The sequence below is a fragment of the Rhea pennata genome, chromosome 19 (assembly GCF_028389875.1).
Source record: "Rhea pennata isolate bPtePen1 chromosome 19, bPtePen1.pri, whole genome shotgun sequence".
NCBI lineage: Eukaryota > Metazoa > Chordata > Aves > Rheiformes > Rheidae > Rhea > Rhea pennata.
In genome coordinates, this window is record NC_084681.1 from 8,484,601 (window position 1) to 8,503,473 (window position 18,873).

General features: G+C 41.2%; 1 protein-coding gene across 2 annotated transcripts in view; it reads right to left on the reverse strand.

The window, feature by feature from the left end:
- The window catches only part of UBE2O (ubiquitin conjugating enzyme E2 O), a 69,002-nt gene that overhangs the window by 48,952 nt on the left and 1,177 nt on the right, over positions 1 to 18,873 (reverse strand). The window contains exon 1 of one of the 2 annotated variants that reach the window (XM_062591561.1): positions 18,408 to 18,429. The exons of the other annotated variant lie outside the window; for it this stretch is intronic. The gene's annotated coding sequence lies outside the window, so the exon portion shown is untranslated. Of the gene's footprint in view, positions 1 to 18,407; positions 18,430 to 18,873 lie in introns of those variants that run through there. 2 annotated transcript variants of the gene reach the window in all.

Consider the following 18,873-nt stretch of genomic DNA (forward strand, 5'->3'; position numbering starts at 1 on the left):
AAGACAATAAAAAGCACTTGTGTCCTGCAAATATGAAACATACTTGTTCTCTTACTACAAACTAAACACCCCCAAAGCACCTGATGCAGCAGAATCCTATAGTTAAAGGTCCTCAACTATGAACATCTGCAGAATATAACTATCTGCAATTATCAGCCTTACACTCACTGCCAATAGGCATTTGTTGTCTGTCTTCTGTCAGATTTTCTGATGCACTTCCTTTCTGATACCCCTGGTTGTGCGTCAGCAATCTTCTGTGCATCGCAACATGCACCTTGATAACAGCCCCATTCAGAACATGCAAAGCATTTCCTTCTCCACACAGAAATAGCTTCTATCCCACTTTATTCATCTGTCCAGATTCATTTCTCACTACCCTGAAGCTACATGCCTAGCTTAGACAGCCATATATGCAACATTAAGTTTATTCTATCAGGTACTTAATGGTGCCTCACACCTCACTGCTTTCCTTCTTTACCCTTGCCTTCAGCTCTGAAGGCTGAGAATACAGATTTGGACTGAGGAAAAAACAGCAGACAGGAAGATGCACTAGTCGAGGTGCCAACCCTGTTGCCTTAAGAATCACATGTGGCATGGTTTTTAGTAGGGCTAAAGCTGCGATTTAATAGTATATTAAATAGTATATAGCACATTAAATAGTATATATGTAAGAACAGGTTTTCCATTAGCGTGGGGATCTCACTGGATTATCTAGGTGAAATGCTGCCATTACAATGAAGACTTTTTTTTTTTTATTTTATATACTTAACCATAACCTACATTCTTTGGCTCAAAGGAGGTCCATCTCTAGAGGGAACATGTCCATTTAGTCAGCTCCAATATTTTTCCAGGGTTCTGTAGGGATGGATGGATGGAGTAACCTCGTGTCAGTTCAAACAAAAGGCACCTCACAGAAGCTCCAGGAGAAAGGAGGATAGTAGCCATCAAGTTCATGTAAGCACAGACAGTAGTTGCAGCTTAACCTGCACCTTTTTTTCCAGAAACTGTTTGGATCAGTTAGCACCAGGGTTTTCACATGCCCGAGTCTGGCCAGCTGCTTTGCTGTGCAGGGAGTTGTTTCCTGGTGTACCTCCAACCAAGATCAAGTTCGAGGAAGAGATAAAACCAGGAGAAGCCATTGGGGGACTCAGCAACCTTAATTCTCGTCGCTACAGGAAATGAGTCCACGAGCTCTTGGGAAACTGAATGTACACGCAGACTCACCAGACACCACTAAAATACAAGAGCAGCAACTCCTGTTTAAGGATTGCACCTTACTTTGTTTCTCCCACACCGGCATCAGTCATTTCACACAGCTTCCAAGATACAGCCCCCCATCTCTGCTAAGGCAAGAGCCAGCAAATTCCTCCTCTTCCTCTGCCCCCCCCCCCCCCCCCCAAAAAAAAAAGCAGAACAAAACCATAGCAAGCTCAAGAGAGAAGGAATCTGTGCAAAAGTGTTCACAGGAATGTGTCTAGGGAGACAGCCCCACTTCCTCAGGCCTCCACCCTGCACTTTCACCAAAGCTCCCAGCTGCTTCCAGCAGCCACCTTGGACACAGCCTGCCTGTAAGGCATTAGGCTACAGGGACAGTAACTCACTGACTCATTCCCATGTGTCAGTGCCATGCTACAAACTGAGAAGAGCTAGAAAGAGCAACTACAGAAGAACAACATGTTAAACTCATGAGCTTCTGGGGAAGAAGGAAAAAAGCTAATTTGGTCTATGTATTCTCCTCATCAGAAATCGTTTTCGGGTTTAGACTTTTTCAATCCCATGTCAACTTCACAGATTAGCTTGTAAAATCTGTTGTTTTTTTAAACTACATCATTTTTTCTGCCTTCTCCATCACCAAAAGCAATAAAGATCCCAGACATTTCAGAATACCATGAGCAGTTTTGTTGGTGCATGAAGCAGAACAGAATACGCCCAACACTGCAAAGTCTGGACTCAACAGTACTGGCAGCAATAAAAATAACTCCTGTTTTAGAAAACCAAGTAGTTAAGATCAGGAGGTACACAGAGAACATGCAAACAATAAGCTGCCACAAAACAGGGGTCATGTTGCAAGAAATAGATCTGAGATTTAAACAGATATGAGATCACCAAGGGTGTGTAACAAAGCCACAAATTAAGAAAATCCATAGTTTTTCCTTTTGTTCACACCCTCCCAAACAGAATTACCAAAGAGATCAGGTTTAAAGTTCCCTCCAACTGGAAGGAAACAAGCAGGTCCATCTCTTTTCTAACAATACAAAGTCCTTTCCTTCAGAAACGCAACTCTGCTACCGAAACACAAGGTTGGGGGACACTGTGAAAAAGGCCTTGCCTCTTCTTTTGCCCTCATCAAGTCTGGAATCAGAAAGGCAGTTCTGGCAGCACTGGGCACCTGGAAACTAAACTGCATCCAGACTCAGGCTATCTAGTGCAGGATAGACTGAAGCCTGAACCTCACACAGGGGCAGGACCTACCAGCTGAGGTACTGCACCTAGGCCCAGACCTACCACCGAGCCACGCTGATTTACTGGTGCGGGCCTCCATTAAGACATGCCTCTGGGAGACAAATCTTCCTCAGCTATATCTGAAGTTCAAAATCAGACTCCAAAATAAGTAAACAGGTTTAGTTCTGAAATTAGTCGTCTTCATTTTCTGGCTCCAAAACAGTTGAGGGTCACCAACTGGTCAAGCAGGCTTAACAGTTATCAGTCAGGTATCCATACCATTTGGGTGGTAAATGGCTATATTTTGCAAGTCCTTTTGGCTCCTTTCTGAGGTTGCTAACCAAGACACACACTCTTGCCTGCTGGGGCACAGAGACGAACAACTGCCCACCAGGAACCACAGCGAGAATTGGATTGGGAATTTCACTCTGCTTATTTCAAGCTGAGCAGCAAGTACAGGCAAGTTGCTGTCACCCCGAACATGCTGTCAGGGAAGGAGAAATTCCCACCACCACCACTCACTCCTGCTCCAAAAAGTTCTCAAACAGGCAGCTCTCAGACCAAACCAAGTGAAAGCCAGTAACACCAAACCCAAGTCTAAAACCAGCTGAACTATTTCACTCAAATCAGAACAAGTGAAAACTGATTACCTGCTGCTCGAGACAGGAATTATTTGCACCCACTGCAACTGCAGCATAGTCAATCCAGCCTCTTATACCACAAGTCACTAGTATGCACAGCATAAACCCTTCTAACCAGCTTTACCTAAACTGGTCTTAGCAAGGAGCAGGCTGTATTTGCATTCCTCTTCTCCTGCAGCAGAGGACACCATGGTACCACACCAGCAGCTCCTGTAAATACATCTACTGATGCTCTCAGCCTGAGCTATCACCAGAAACCCCATGGGTCTATGCCACGGCACATGCATCTCTCCACTTACAGGCTGTCTGTGTATAAGCACAAGGCAGTACAACGAGGAGGCAGGTTAAGAACACCCAGCTCCTGTTCCTACCGCCTGCTAACCCCTTCCTATACCACTGGCAGCACTCAAGGCCCTGGTGCAATTCAGCATTATATTTTCCCTCAAGATTTTCTATCCTGTGTGACAGACTTAAGGAAATGAAGATACCAAACTGAGTTGCATTCAAACATGTACTAGATCATGACGAGCCTTGGCAAGGAAGCTAGGGATGAAAAGGTGAAGTCTGCTTGTCTTCCTGCCTCTCCCCGAAAGCCCTTTGCAGAATGGCTGCTTCCTTTGCCATTTTAAGTGTGGCGTTCAAGCCTCAAGTAGGCAAATGTAACCTAGGACTACAAAGCCACTAACTAACTGCTACTGGCCTGAACTGGAATCTAATCAACTAGGAGACTGTCGAACAAGTGGATTTTCCAAGGCTTCAACCCATTATGGGCTGCCTGCTCACAGAACTATCCAAATTGAAAGAACAGAAATTCTCAATGCAAATCCATACAGAGAAGTCTGTGGAGCAATGTCCCTGCTGGTATATGACATCCTCAAAGGCCGCTGAATATACTAACTGTGAACTGATCTAATTTCTTTACTTCTGTCACCACTTCTACATTAGGACAAGAAGAAAAGGTTACTTTCACATTACAGAAGTATCAAGAGCCCAGAATGGAATGCTTAGATCTATTCAGAAGCAAAAATCTAACTGCAAAATTTGCAAAAATTTAATCCAACATTTACATTTAATCTGAGATGAAACAAAAAAGGTCTTCCCCATCTCTCCAACTGATTAGCAGTAACAAACTGTTTATGGTAGATCTTGGGGAGAAATACAAGTCACAGTTGAAACCATCCCCTGTCTGCAAGGGTTGAACTAACAGATGGATTTTATCTAAGTGCTGCAAGAAATAACAAATTATGAATTGAAGAGCAGGCTTCCATTTCACAGTTCTGCTATGAGAAATCCGCATCGTCCACCTGAGAGCGGCAAACACCATGTCCCTGGGCGAGATGACTGTTAGGAAGCTTCCAACTCTTACAGGCCTGATTTCTTTACCAATCAGAAAGGAGCCTCCAATATATTCTTACCACTTCTATGTCCTCCATGCAAAAATTTGCATGTTGTTTCAGCCCCAGAGTCAGTTCTCTCTAAGCTTCAGTTCAGTCAGCAAGCTATACTGAGATGTTAACTGGAAAACAGGAATTAGTAAAAGTCATCTGCACAAGGGAGCAAGTGGTGTGGTACATGCTTATCCATCAGTGCTTGAATCTTCTGCAACAGCCATATTCCAGAATCTCTTCAAGATTATGTTGTCACTGTATGTGCGCAGATGTCAGGACTAAGCCTCCTTGACAGTCACAAGCAGGACAAAGTAAAGATAATTTCTAATCATTTTCAAAAATTCCCAAAGCTTAGGGTGTTAGAGATTTAACAGTACCTTATTAGCTTACTTAATAAAGCCACATCATTTACAACAATGATAATGGAAAAAAAAAGACACTTTGCAGTCAAGTTCTCCATGCAGCTACCTGAAACCCGAAAACACTTCAGCGTTAAAACATTTAAGTGTTGTGCACCTTTGGAACAGGAGCAACGCAAAGATCAAAAGTTGACTTAAATGTCAATCATCTAAAAGTCCCAGATCTATTTCATTTAGCGAAGATGATTTTGATGTGGTAGCTTTAAATAAGATGCTAATCAATTTTAAAAAGAAGCTGCTCTTATCTCAAGGATTAGTAAGGATAGCTAGAGTTCATTATTTCAGAAAGTGATCAGGATAAAGCTAAATACACTTTACAGTTGAATCCTATTTTTCTTCTTTCATATTCACCAATCACAGACTTCTCCACAAACTGCAAGTAATGCTCCAGAGTTGAACGGATCAAGATAAACCAAGATTTTCCTTTTGTAAAATACCTCAGTTTTAAAAGCCTAGTCCCACAATGATATTGCAGAGCAGGCGCATGATGGCTAAATATTTCAGTGAGAGAGCCTCCATAGTTTACTCTTTCAGAGGAAAATTATAAAAAGAGAATTGTGAATAATACTCGAGTACTGCACTGAAAAGCATACTGCTAGATGTTACAGTCTGGGCACTCAAACAACACTGCTTTTCATAACCACTGAACCCCTTGCAACATACACAAAAGAAGGGAACCGAAAAAGTTTAGAATTTCCTGAAAACAAGACACTTACAGCAGGGAAGTGGGACAGGGATTAAAAAGAGTCAATACATACCTATCAATGTGACATTTTAACAACAGCTTTGGAGAGAATGAAGCACTGAGATGATTCAAGAAAATACTACAGTTTCAAAACACTGCAAAAAAAGTCTGATAACCAGCTATCTCACCACTGCAGTATCTCTCAGCAGAGAAATGCTCGGCTTTTGATACACCAGACAAAGCAAGACAATACCTCACTCTGCTAGAAGACATTGCTCAGATCTCACCCAAGTGGCATTTCAATAGCACCTGCCCCTAGTTAAAACACCTATTTATAGGAAGACAGGTGTACAGAAGGGTAATTTCACCCATCACTAGAGGCCTGGGTTCAAATCAGAGTACATACTGCCACTTGTGATTAAAAGCTCCTGGTCTCTAACAGAGATTAGCCACCTTGCTAAAGCACTGTGTAACTGAATGTGACAGATACCTTATTTTCCAGAGAGCCTAAGATAAAGTCAAAGACAACGCTGAGAGGAGGCTAAGCCAGAAGTAGCAGCACCAGCTGCACACACAGCACTCACTAACCTTGTGATGTTCCTGCTGGGGCCCAACTTTCACATGAGACCATAATAAACATCCTTTGCTCTTCTTCCAAATGCAGATAATCCAAACCTCTGCAAATATCCTAAAGCAGTTTAGTGAAAAAGATGCCCTTCTAGCACACATCTGTCATTCATTAGCAGAAAACCCTGAAAACCCCACCTCACCATCCCTCCTCTGTTCAGATGCAACACTGAGTCGAGTAGGTAATACCTAATCAATTAAGAATTTCAAGAACATCTTGTGATTTTTTCCTGATGAAACTGGAGAAAAAAAAATGAGAGGGCAAACAGATGCCCTGAGGGCAATCAGACATTTCTGCCAGTGTCCACACCAGAGCAACAACTACCGTCTCAACAGCAGTGAGTGTGCTATCATCCTGAACAACTTAACTGCTAGAGGAAAACAGCAATGATGAAGGTTGTGAGGAGGAATGGGTGGGGGAAAGGGCCTCTGAGGTTCCAGAGATCCAGGTGTGGGGAGAAAACCTAATCATGGGGCATGGGCACTTAAGGGCCTCTGAAGCATCAGAATGGCATACAAGCTGTTTAGGGAGAAGAGAAGGGGAAAAAGGCTAGTGGACAAAACAGAGCTATGAAAAAAAGACCTGCTACCACAAAAAAACTGTCTCTAGCAGCAGTTAACACACCGATCTTCTAATGCCACAGAAGGAATCAGCTGAGCTAAGATTCAAGCTAGCAAATATCCAAGAATTGTAATTTGAAGTCTTTTCTGCCACGCTCAATAGTACATGTAGGTGGACAATGATGCTATGAGTGTCACTCTGTGTCTACTCCTTGATCTTTTGTTTCAAGTCTTCATTTAAGCACTGCCAGCACTACAAATCACAGGCAGGCAACCTAAACTGAACTGCAGCTGAACTAAATTAGCAGCACTAATAAGAATTGGAGTTTCACAAAGATTTCTTAGGCTGCTCTCCAAAACAAGTGGAACCAACTCTTCACTCTCTGGGTTATTACAGTTCACTGTCATCATCACATTGATATGATTCTTTCAGCACCAAGGAGATTCAGATACGAGCTGCGCAAGAGACTCGGAAGATTGCTCATAAATGCTTCTACAAAAGGGTTTGCTAGACCAATGGTATTAAGTAGTTTTAAAGATCCAAGTTCTGGAAGATAAGCACTCTCCACATTGAGTTTGTTACCTCCCTCTACACACACACCCTTAGCAGCCTCAGGGAGCAACACTCATTTAAAGCAGGTACAACAGCACAGAGACAGGAATCAGCCCTACAAATATCACCCTTAAAAGCCAACCTTTTCAATCACTAGATGTTTTCTCATCACAACTCTCCTAACAACAAACACTTATTAATGTCATATTAGAAAAGATTAAGATAAATGCAAATTAAGTTATCACAAAAAAAAAAAAAAAAAGACAAGGTTCATTTCCCCATCACCAAGGAAAGTAAAGGATTTAACACAAAAATTATCAGGAGTAGAGTGGGTGATAAGACCAGTTTACTCCACTGACTGTGGCCAAAAATGTCAAATACGGTTTGCCAAGCCAAACAGGTAGAGCTCATCATCAGCTCTCCACACACACTACAAAAAAATGGCTGGTGCTTTGCAGTGCGTATGCCAGCTATGGGAGTTCTCAGATAAGAGTATTTTCTCTGTAAAACTGCCTCACTGGCATAGTTCTACATGTACTAATCAAAAGACTGCTGTAATCTGAAGAGAAAGCAATGTTGTGGGGCAAAAACAAAGCAGCCAAAGCACCACTGTGGAAGAGACAAAATTAGGTCTAAATACACACTGTGTTTTTCCACCTGAATGCCAATTAAATAGTAGAATACACAGAATTAATGCAATACTGACACTCATATCACATTTGCTAGGCTAGTATAAGATAACTATCAATTATTTTAATCATTGCACAAGATCAAGTAGATTGCCATCCATAGATATTGGCCACCATTTCCAATCTGGCACTAAATCATATTACTGAGAACAGAAAAAAAAACGAAAAAAAAAAAAAAAAAAACCCAAAACAAAAAAAACCCATAGCCATAGCATGATTAAGAAGTCAGGATCTTAGCTTGGATTTTTTTCCAAAACTAAGTGTCAAAGCTAGGGGAGAAAAGGGGGGCAGGCACTGGGAGGAAGGGACAGAAACTCACCCAATTAAAGATTTTACATATGCATTACAGTAACCACATTAATTACCCTATTTGAAATATTTCCTATAAATTATTAATCTTTCCCTAAAATGACAAGAATTCTGAGAGCTGATCACATAATAACGACTGTAAAATACCGAGTGCTTGATATGGAAGGTGTTGAGTTTTAAACTAGCACTTGGGCTCAGATAAAAGCAACCTCAGGAAACAAACATTAATTTCATTCAACAAGGTACTCGAGGCTGATCAAGGCAACCAGAGATGACACTGATCAAGAAAGCACTGTTCTCACTGGAGCAGGTGCAGAGAAGAGCTGCAAGATTATCGAGGAAAGAGCCTATCTTGCGAGAAAGTTGGCGATACATAGTCTGAGTGTGAAAAGGGAGAAAATGGTTGCGCTTCACCCACAGGAGCACGTTTATAGATACAAGAAGCTAGTTAGGAGCCAGGTTTGCTTTTTACTTGAAGAGATGGATGTAAACTGCCTGTGCATTTATGCTGGAAATGACAAGTTTTCCCATCAAGATCGGAACAGCTTTTTAATCCAAGAAATCAAAGCGAACAGCTACCTCATTTTCTGGGGGACTGACTCAGGAGGTTCCTCCTAGCACAGCACTGCCCCAACAGCACGGGCTGCCTCAAGAGATCCAGGTTCTGAGCTCCAGATCTAGTCTATCCTCGCTTGCACCTTGCTTTCATTTCCCTCCTCCCATCCTGCCAAACACACTGAGAAACAGTCCAAGCAGACTGTGCCAGCACAGCACTACCTGCCTGCAGGCCGCTGGGCTGGTGTGCAAGCCCAGCTCCTTCGACCAGCTATGAACGCGCGACACGGTATAAAACATCGGCCTGGGGAGTACTCGTGAGTAACCACAGGGAGGGGTTCTTTTTTGGCACATGTTTTATTATAGTCAAGTCACTCTGTACTTAGCACTTTGCTTTATCATTACAGGGCAGATTTAGTCTGTGAACCAAATCTTTCATTGTCGTGTACCAGCACAATCCACAAAACACACAAAACTAAACAGAGGAAGTTTCCAGCCTCAGAGTCAAAAGGGCAAACAAGCAAATTCAGCTATGCAAGTCAGGAGATGTTCTCGGTGAAAAGAACCAATATTTCACTCCAAATCTTATTATCTAATTTTTAGATGTACGGCAAGACCTCAAAACATCGACAAGTTAGACTAGTAAAAGTACCAGCTAATGCAATGTGGAGGAATGATAGGATTTCTTTTTAAATCTAAGTATTCATGCACTCATATTTCCTGTGCAGTGTTACCTTTGCAGCTGTGTAATTCCTTAAGGCGCTCTCTTCTCCTCTTATATAAATTTCAGGAACATACAGAGAGGCATAGTCTGGGAAGCAACTTGCTTTACCCTGTGAAGTTTGTTCCAGTACAGAAAGCTTCCAAAGCTAGGATAATTCAGGTCCACATTCATCAACCACATGCTGCATTAAATACACTTCAAGGAGGAAGCATTATATACCACTCCAGCTTATTAGGAATAACCTCCCAGATTCTTCAGAGCACACCCGAAATGCCGGCAGGCCTGCCTCTTAAAGGAAGCAAGTGAATCATCCACATCCGCAGGCTTTAAAAAAAGCAAAACCAAAAGTTTTCCAGTAAGGACAGACAGACTTTTTTCCCTCCTTTTTCTGCTATAAACTGAAGTCCACAGACAATTCACTATGATGAGATTATGCTTCAGCATAGGAAGCCAAAAAAAAAAACATTTTACCATCTGGACCCTGCAGTTTCCTGTGGCACAAGGACATAGGAGAGATTTCTGGCAAACACTGCATGCATTAAGCATGAAACAAAATATATGAAGAGTCGGTTAAATATGCACTATGCACAACCAGTCACACAGTTACTTACTAGCTCTAAATTTAGAAAATGTGACTTTTGTCTCAAGACCAACACTGTTTCAAGGAACTGGACTCAAATGCTGAACAGCAGCATGAATACTTTGTACAACAGTCATGAGAATTATTCATTTGGATTAGATGTGTAATGCATCTTCAAAGAAAAAAAGCTTTCACCCTCAAAAGCAGTTAGAAAAGCAAAACCAAAGGACAACACCCTGTAGGGCCTTGCTGGAATGGGGATCAATTCTGAACAAAAATATTTTAAGCGATATTTCATGTGCACTCACCTCAAATACTAAAAAGCAAAGTTCTGAGGGGAACAGTCCAGCTGCACCATCTGCCACTAGAGACAGACAGAAACAGTGGGAAGCAATTGAGAAGGGCAGCGTAGTCCAACACTGCCAGTTACCGACACATCCAGCTCTTCTCTCAAGTGGCAGATAAGAAAAAAGCAGCCATTTTAGTGCAATTACAAAGTAAAAGCTGAATGAAGAAAAATACTAAGATCCTTTGGTGATCAGAGCGCTAAGCAAATTCTGATCATGTTAAGTGTAACTGTAGCCAACAATTTTACTGAGGACCAGTACTCTAGTTACTCTAGGACTAGTTATTTAATCAGAACACCTTGAGCCAGGAGAGCTGACAGCCATTTGAATAAGAACCCTCAAAGTTAATGACCTACAGCTAAGTTATACTTCACCGACTGCATTTCTAATCCAGTCTTACAAAATTGTCACAGTTTACTAGATTTACAGTTTAACTAACTTCCAAAAACGCTAGGTTACTCAGCAGTTTAACTGCTCACGTGAGGAAACACATAAATCTGAATCTCTCAATAGCAGGAGATGGAAACTAGATCGCATATTTATAAGCGTGACATTTCACACACACGCAGCACAGCCAATATATTATCGTTTGCAGGTCAAGCGACTCAGGACGGGTCAAGCAAAGAAGATAGCGAGCATACCATCCAGTGAACTACGTCAGGGCTCAACAAAGCTAGCGTAGGCTGACTGACCCCGATAGAGTCGCCCACAAGAGAAGTTTTTGTTACCTTTCCAACCCACATGGCCAAAGAGGCACCGCAACATCAGAGCCCTGAAGGTGCTTTGAAGATGAAAAGTGCTGTTCCTAAAAACACTATTGTTTCTTAACTGTTTCTTAAAACAATATTGATTCACATAAAACATTCTTCTTTTTTTTTTTATTCTCAAAGAAATTAAATCCTTTCAAAAGCAGGTAAAAAAAAAAAATCAGTTGCGATGGAACTATTTCCATCTCTCCCAGTATTAGTGTATTTTATCTTAATCATAAGGCTCATCTTCCACTGAGGGATTCAAATACTACCTAGGCATTTTAACAGGAATGATGCACAAGAAAGTCCCAGCTTTGGTCTAAAAAACCTGGTTAAAAGTCTTAAGCACCTTATCTTTTCAGCTGGTGATTAAATAGCGCTCTTTACTAGTCAGTCTTCAACCTCTTCCTCACAACCAAAAAAGCTAATAGCTTTACAAGCAACTGTAAGAACATAGCACCCAGACTGTGTTTGACGTGTGTGAATACAGAACCACATGGTATCACTGTTGTAATTTTATGGTATGAAATGAATGCTGCTTAAAGGAGCAAGGGCATAGCTACCTACTTTCTCTTCAGCTCAAGGGACTGTAACCAGAGGCTGTGAAGTGACACTACTACAAATGTAAGCTGGGCAGTTTCTCTGTTTCAAACTTGCTCCTGAAAATTACATTTTTTCCAGGCCTGGAAGCTACATAGGATAACGAGTGCTCCAGGCCTCTCCCAGGCAGCTTTCCTGCAAATCCTCGGCCTCACCTCTTACCAACAGCCCTCATGCTGTCCAGTTATTCCATAACAAGCTACAGCACCAGCTGTTGAGGAAAATAAACATATTTTAAAGACAATGTAAAAAACAGGTAATAAACTCACTTTTTGCAGTTATAAACAAGCTTAACTTTCTAGTGCATCCCATGTATTTCCAGAGCAGGGAAGTAGTTGTTCCAGACTGCTGAAAAAAGGGATGACTACTTAAGATGCAGCTTTGTGCATCTGACTTTGGAAATCTTGGCTAGGTGCTGAAACAGCTACAAGATAAAAATATTTTGGAGATGCTTGCTCCCTCAGCTTCTAGCCTGAGGTACAAGACTGTATGGGTATATAAAGGGGCTGAGTGAATGCCGAGATTCAAAATATTTCCAGGACCCTATCAAGATAGTGCTCTGGACACCATTTCTATACATTTTCAGCTATGAATTTGTTAAGATTTAGACAAGCAGGTCAGTAGATCCATGACGCATGGTCTGAGCTCACAAGATACGTGCGTCAATGCTATTTAGCTTAAACATCTTCCATGCAAGCTGAGCTAAACTGCACTGCAACTGCTGCTGTGTGCTTCTACGGTACAACACACACCTGAACAACGGAGAAGGCTGAATAAAGCCTCGAGGGGAGACCGCTTCTAAAACCAAACCAAAAAAGCCACACCCCAAACACCCACGGTCTAGTGTTCAGAGATACAGACTTTAATAGTCTTAGAGGCTGACCACTCTCATTCAATGTTTTTGGCCTTGACTTTACAGAACAGATATTCTGTAAAAGGGAGGAATTCCAACTGCAGATGTCTACTCGTTCTCTCTCACCATTAAGTTATTTTAAAATCTACACAATTAAGGCCTTAAGACGGAAATTTAATACTACCCATCCCTTCCCCTTACCTGACCTGCACAACTACACCCTCCTCAAAGTATAGTTATGAAAGTCCAAATCTCCAGAGGCTGGAACAGAGAACGCTGAAGATTTCTACCTTGTTTAGTACCATGTGCACGCAGCCAAACGCAAGAGGTAAGAATAAACCTGAAATGCACCGTTAGAAATTCTTCCTATCCACAAATGAAGCCAGGCCCACAATGAACCTAACGTAGCCCACTTTCACACACAGAGTGCAGCCCGGGATGTGTGCGTTCTGGATTACACCCTAAGGTAGACCAAAGGCCTTTCAGTCACCCTGAACACCCCAACAACCTCAGTACGTGAACAAGTTTTCACTTGCATCTCTGGATCTTACTCTGATCCTGTCCCATACATTCTTGCCAGATGCTGACCAAGGTAATCACCTTTTGGCTACCAGAGAATTACACTCAGCCTTTAAAGCCTCATTTAAGATAGGTATAACCTTTCTCTTGAAGCGTTACTGCTAACCAGCTGATGTGTTATACAAGATTGAATGTGAAGTTTTCCTCTATGCCATTCATTCATCACAGCTTGAAGATAGCAATAAAACTAAAAGGACACCAGTCAACTTGAAACTCATGCACATCTGAAAATACATAGCTACTACAGTTATCAGTAATCCTCATTCTCTCTTCTGCCAAAAACATGTATTTTCAGTGTTTGATGTTTCTAGACACTTTATAACCTGTACCCTCTACCCCCTCCAGTCCACTTCTCCCTTCACAGAAATAGTTAACATTCAAAAATAAAAAAGTTTTCCAGTATTTGTTGAAGATAAATCCTTCACTCATCCCAAAGATCTTATTAGTTATAGAAATGATTTTTTGCTTAAGTTTGCCAACTTTGCAAACTCAGGTTAGCAGAGCATTTAAGTTCAAGACACAAACACATACACATCTACTTAGCAGCATAACATCCCATGGCAAACAGAAAATAAAATCCATTACCCATTGATTTTTATTGTTTCAGAAATTACAGTTAGTATTTACCTACCTTGTAACAGTTCTAAAGACCACAAAAGGAGAAGAAATACCAACCATGCAAGGTAGAACTAGAACTGAGTTACATATCAAATACCCCAAAGCTTTGGGCAACGTCAAAAGAAAAGAAAAAAAATCCAAGCTATCATCTCATATCTTTCAGTTCCAGGAACCTTAGAAGCGACAATCTAAAAAGCAAGTGCAAAAATTTCAGATGAAAGTATCAGTTTCTAAACTGATAATGACCAGGGGGTGGGGGGGTACATGGTGGGAGGTAACAGTAGAGTGGAACAATGAGACAAGTTTTTCCTAACTAACATTTAGGAAGGTATCATCACCTTCTGAGCCTTCGAAATCCCACAAGTAATTAAACAGTCAAAGAGTCAAATGAGAGGAGGCTTTTAGTTTCACAAATGCCAATTACTTCCCAGTACCAACACAGATGCTGAACATTAAAAATAGCATCTTTTCTCTGAAGAGAGGAGAAGAACTGAGGATGGCTGGCATAAGTAAGCAAGACCTAGCCCCAAAAAGCATCTGTTACAGATTCTGTCTTTTAAGTTCAATAAAGAGTCTATCATGGAAAAAGTAACTACAAAATTGCTTAAAGCTGACGAGTGCTTCCACTCATCTGTGGAAGCCTGTGTTTGAGCTGCATAAACACAAGCAAAGGAGAAGACTTTGAGAAAAAAGTTACTGCAAAAGGCCTCATTTGTGCAGGTATTTCAAGGTCTATCATGGGCTTTGATTCATTCCTCCTAAAGCTTTTAGCGTATATTAGTTAACTAGTAACTCATCGGACGAGTAAACAAACTGTTAGCTATATCAACACATTGAAAGCAAGCAAACCTTAGAAGAGATGACCCACCACAGAGCAACTGCTTGCTTGGGGCGAGATTCTCTTCATTCTAAAAATAACTATTCAAAATTTAGTCAGGAATGTTATGGTTAATTGCCTAGTCCAAGTGGCCACTTCTACTCTTGAGCCATCAGTCCAGTCTGTACACTACAAACACAGAACAGCTCTCTATACAATAATATTGTATATTACTTAGTAGCCAGGAGACTTCCATACTGCATGCTGTACAGGATGTCATTTTTGCAATTGAATACAAGCAATGATCCCCAAGTCAATATTGCAGGAGTCAAACAAATCAAAGCTCTTAACCTGCAAAGCAAAATGGCAAATCAAGGCAACGTAGCCTTGCAATGACCAGCTACAGGACTGAATAGTTACCCTTTGAAGTGAAGTGATTGTCTTGCACAGAACTGCAAAAATTCCAGTAAGCCTTTTCTCTCCTATCTTTAACAGCTATAAAAGTCAGGTGGTTTCAAAGAAACCTCTTGGGAGACTAACTGAAATGTCAGAAGCAAAAAGAGGGTTAGATATAGCTTCCCCGTGCAATAAAAAACAGTATTAATAGTTTATGGGCACTGAATTTGTGTGTTACACTACAGCTCTGCACTGTGTTCAGCAAGCGTTCCTGACTCCTGAAAAGGACTCCTACTTACACAAACTAAAACCATTCATCTTTACCTGTTGGAATTTCAATACTCAACATCACTGCCTTTCTAGACAGAGAACATACAAAATCTTTCATCTTCAGACTGGTAAGGCTCTCAGTGTCTCCCTCTCTCAATCACAAATAGGTACCACACAGTCTGTAGCTATGATTAACACCTGAACAGCCCACACTGATGTCCTAACTAGAAAAGCAAGAAAAAGCTACTGACACTAACAAAAATAGCAGCACCTCACAGGATCTGACCACCTGTGTCAGTTAGCTCCTAGCTGGGATCCCAGAAGTGAGGGTTGACAGTGGCTGCCAAGGGACAGAGAGGAGAAAACGCTGATCTTCATTAAATAGAAAGTATTTCTTTCTCCCATCATATAGGCACAGAAAAAAAATCACAACTTAGAAGTTTACGTCAAAACATTAACTAATGACAAAACTCAGAAAAAATAAAACACACACAGAAGTCTTGAAATTATGTGGGAATAATGTCTTCAGAAAGTTCTCCTGCAACCTTATATTCATGACTCAATATTTGAGGTCAAGAAATTATAGCAATGAACAGCAGGAAGGAACAGAAGGGTTGTGTGGGATGAAGCAGAACTGAATTCATAGAGATTTGTAGAGATAACATCAGATAATTTCCAGCTAATAAGCTGATCAGCTACTGGATTATATCTCAAGTGCCCTGATAGTTTGAATTTGTCTCCAGAGCAAACCTGAATGAAGCAGAGAGCCATCCAAATCAAGCTGTATTCTGAACTGCACAGAAACAAAGCAAAAGGCTGCTAAAAACTTCCAGAAACTTGGACCTTGACTCTTAAGGCAATCCTGGGTCTATACATGCTCCCTACCAGTAAATCAATCAACTCTACTCCTGACACATAACAGCATTATATTAAGATACTAGCCTACGTATTTCATTCCCAAAGACACACACAAGAGCACAAGATAGGGAATTCAGCAGTCTGGCCTGTTACAGGCCTTTAGATAAGGTGCTGAAATATAACACCTGCACTTTTGTTTTCTCCATCTGCATATGCCTTACACAGGTTTTGTGAACATTTAAGATGGCAGAGAGCAATGAGGCAGAGAGAGGAAGACCAGCTGCATTTTAAGGCATTCTATGAGCCTTACTCATATTTAACATGGTAAAGTATGTTTATTAGTTTCCCAAAGGCAGCACAAGTGTGTAGGGAGAGTATTAACTTACAGCTGAGAAAACTGGAAATTAAGATTCAGCTAAGTCTCAAATATTACTGCTACTTTATTAGAAAAGCATCGCATGTTCACACCAGTTATCAATACTTTCACAACTTCAGAGTGAAAATTATATCCAGTATACAAACAGTAATACAAAGACAAGAGAGAGGGTTTTAGCCAGAGGGATTGCTCTTTGGATTTGATTGCCTGACAGGATGGGAGTTAGATAGGACATAGACTGCAAACATATTTGGATAGGAAAGGCTTCTTCTTCCACAACTTCTTGGGCTTTGCATTATTTAGCAACAATGACTTTCCAGTGTTTTGAAAAAGGTCATGGAAGGCAGGAAAGAAGCACACAGAGCCAGAGGATAAGATATCCAAGCTCTTTCTTCATTCATGTCATTCTCATGATACTGCTAATGACTATCAACATGGGAATCAAAGGCAGGAATGTATCTGGATAAACTACTTATTCAGTTGGAAGAGTTGGTGGGCCTTTGTACCAAATGCTAGCCCTATTTCAAGAGAAAGCTTCTATTACTTATTAACATCAGTAATTGTGTACTCCAGTTTAAGTGGCAGTCTGCCTACTATTTCCAACAGGAAAGAACAAAGATAAGCATAGAACATCTAGAAGCAATAGTAAAAAGGATTAGCCTATATAGGCCTAGGAGAAAAAAAAGTTAACCCACACAATTTAAGCAAAACACAGGAAATCGCTAGGGTTATAATCCAGTTTGTCTGATTATCAACAACTGCATTTGACCTTTGCATGGGAAGCTGAAGGTACTCTCACTATCCTCAAAATCTGCAACAACTTTCTCCTCTTCCTCAGTTACAACACATGCTCTTCCCATAAATGCACCAGGGTTCATAAATGTTAAAGTACTTGACAAAGAGAAATTCACACAAGACAGAGACACACAAGCGTTTTACACGATAACAAAATCTACCATACATACAATGGAGCTAGATGAGGCCAGCAGGAGCCTTGGCCCCAGGATTACCTTTATCCTCTGACCACCGCAGAATTAAGAGCTCAGAGAAATAAAGGGTACCTTCAAAGAACTGGAACAAATACTCTCATGTGACCAAGACAGTCAGGTTAACATAGTAAAAACACTAAATAAAATTCCATGGAGAAAGAAGCTGGAGATTTAGAGCAAAATAACTTCATCTGGCAATGACATTCTAAAACAACAAACTTCAGGCCCAGGACAACCACGTGGCGCTTCTGGTTTGTACCCCTCCCAGCTTAGACAATGACAAGTAGGTCAGCTTACGCATCTGGTTTGCACCCATTAGTATGATGTGAAAGGCCTGGATCAGAGGGCAGCTAAAAAAACTTGACTTCAACCATGAAATGAGAAGTTCTGCGCCACCTTTCCAATGGCACCAGATTTGTTTTTAGTAATCCCTAACTGCAGTGCAGATTGTACACGATGCCTATCAATTTTGCTAGTGGGCAGCTTTTCAAATGGAAAAAAAAAATCAATACAATAAGCACACCTAAATTCCTCAGGCACTTAGGGAACTCTTCCCCGGGGTCTATTACCTGAACAGTAAAGATGCCTCCATCAGAGGGATGCGACCATGAAAAGGAAAGAAACAGGACCGTTTATTTACATAATTGCCTTTGACTTCTGATCCTCTGCAGTCTCGCTTTTTCTAATGCTGTACATGGTACAGTTACCAAGTGCCTAAAGTCAGAGCTAACGCTTTCGAATTTGAGAATCCGATAACAACTCCTAAGTCCAGGTTTACTCACTCATGTTGAGGCGGCCTCATTTAGATGCTGAAAACTCTCAGCTGTGGGTATATTTTGATGCAACAGCACATGAAGATTTTATTTGAAGGTTACAGTGATTGGATTGTGGCTCTAAGGAAAGAAGGTTTTTCTTAGTATGTAAATATCTTTTCTTGATACCTTGTTTTCATTTTTCTTATCTCCTTACGGGTCACATGTCTAATGACACTATCACCTAAATTTAGCTCATTCTGGCAGTGTGTGCAATCCTACCGATTTCTGTAGGAGCAAAACACACCTTTCTCTCTCAGCTCCCCCCCCTCTTCAGCATTCTGCTTCATTTTTGAAGCAGCAAAGCAGATGGCATACCAGGAGACTCCTGCTTTTAGTTGCCACCCCAGAACAGCACTCCGACTCGCTCTACTGCAAGGACAGCGCAGGCCTTCTGTTTTGTTCAGTGCAACGCCCATTCCTCGCAGGCCCCTTT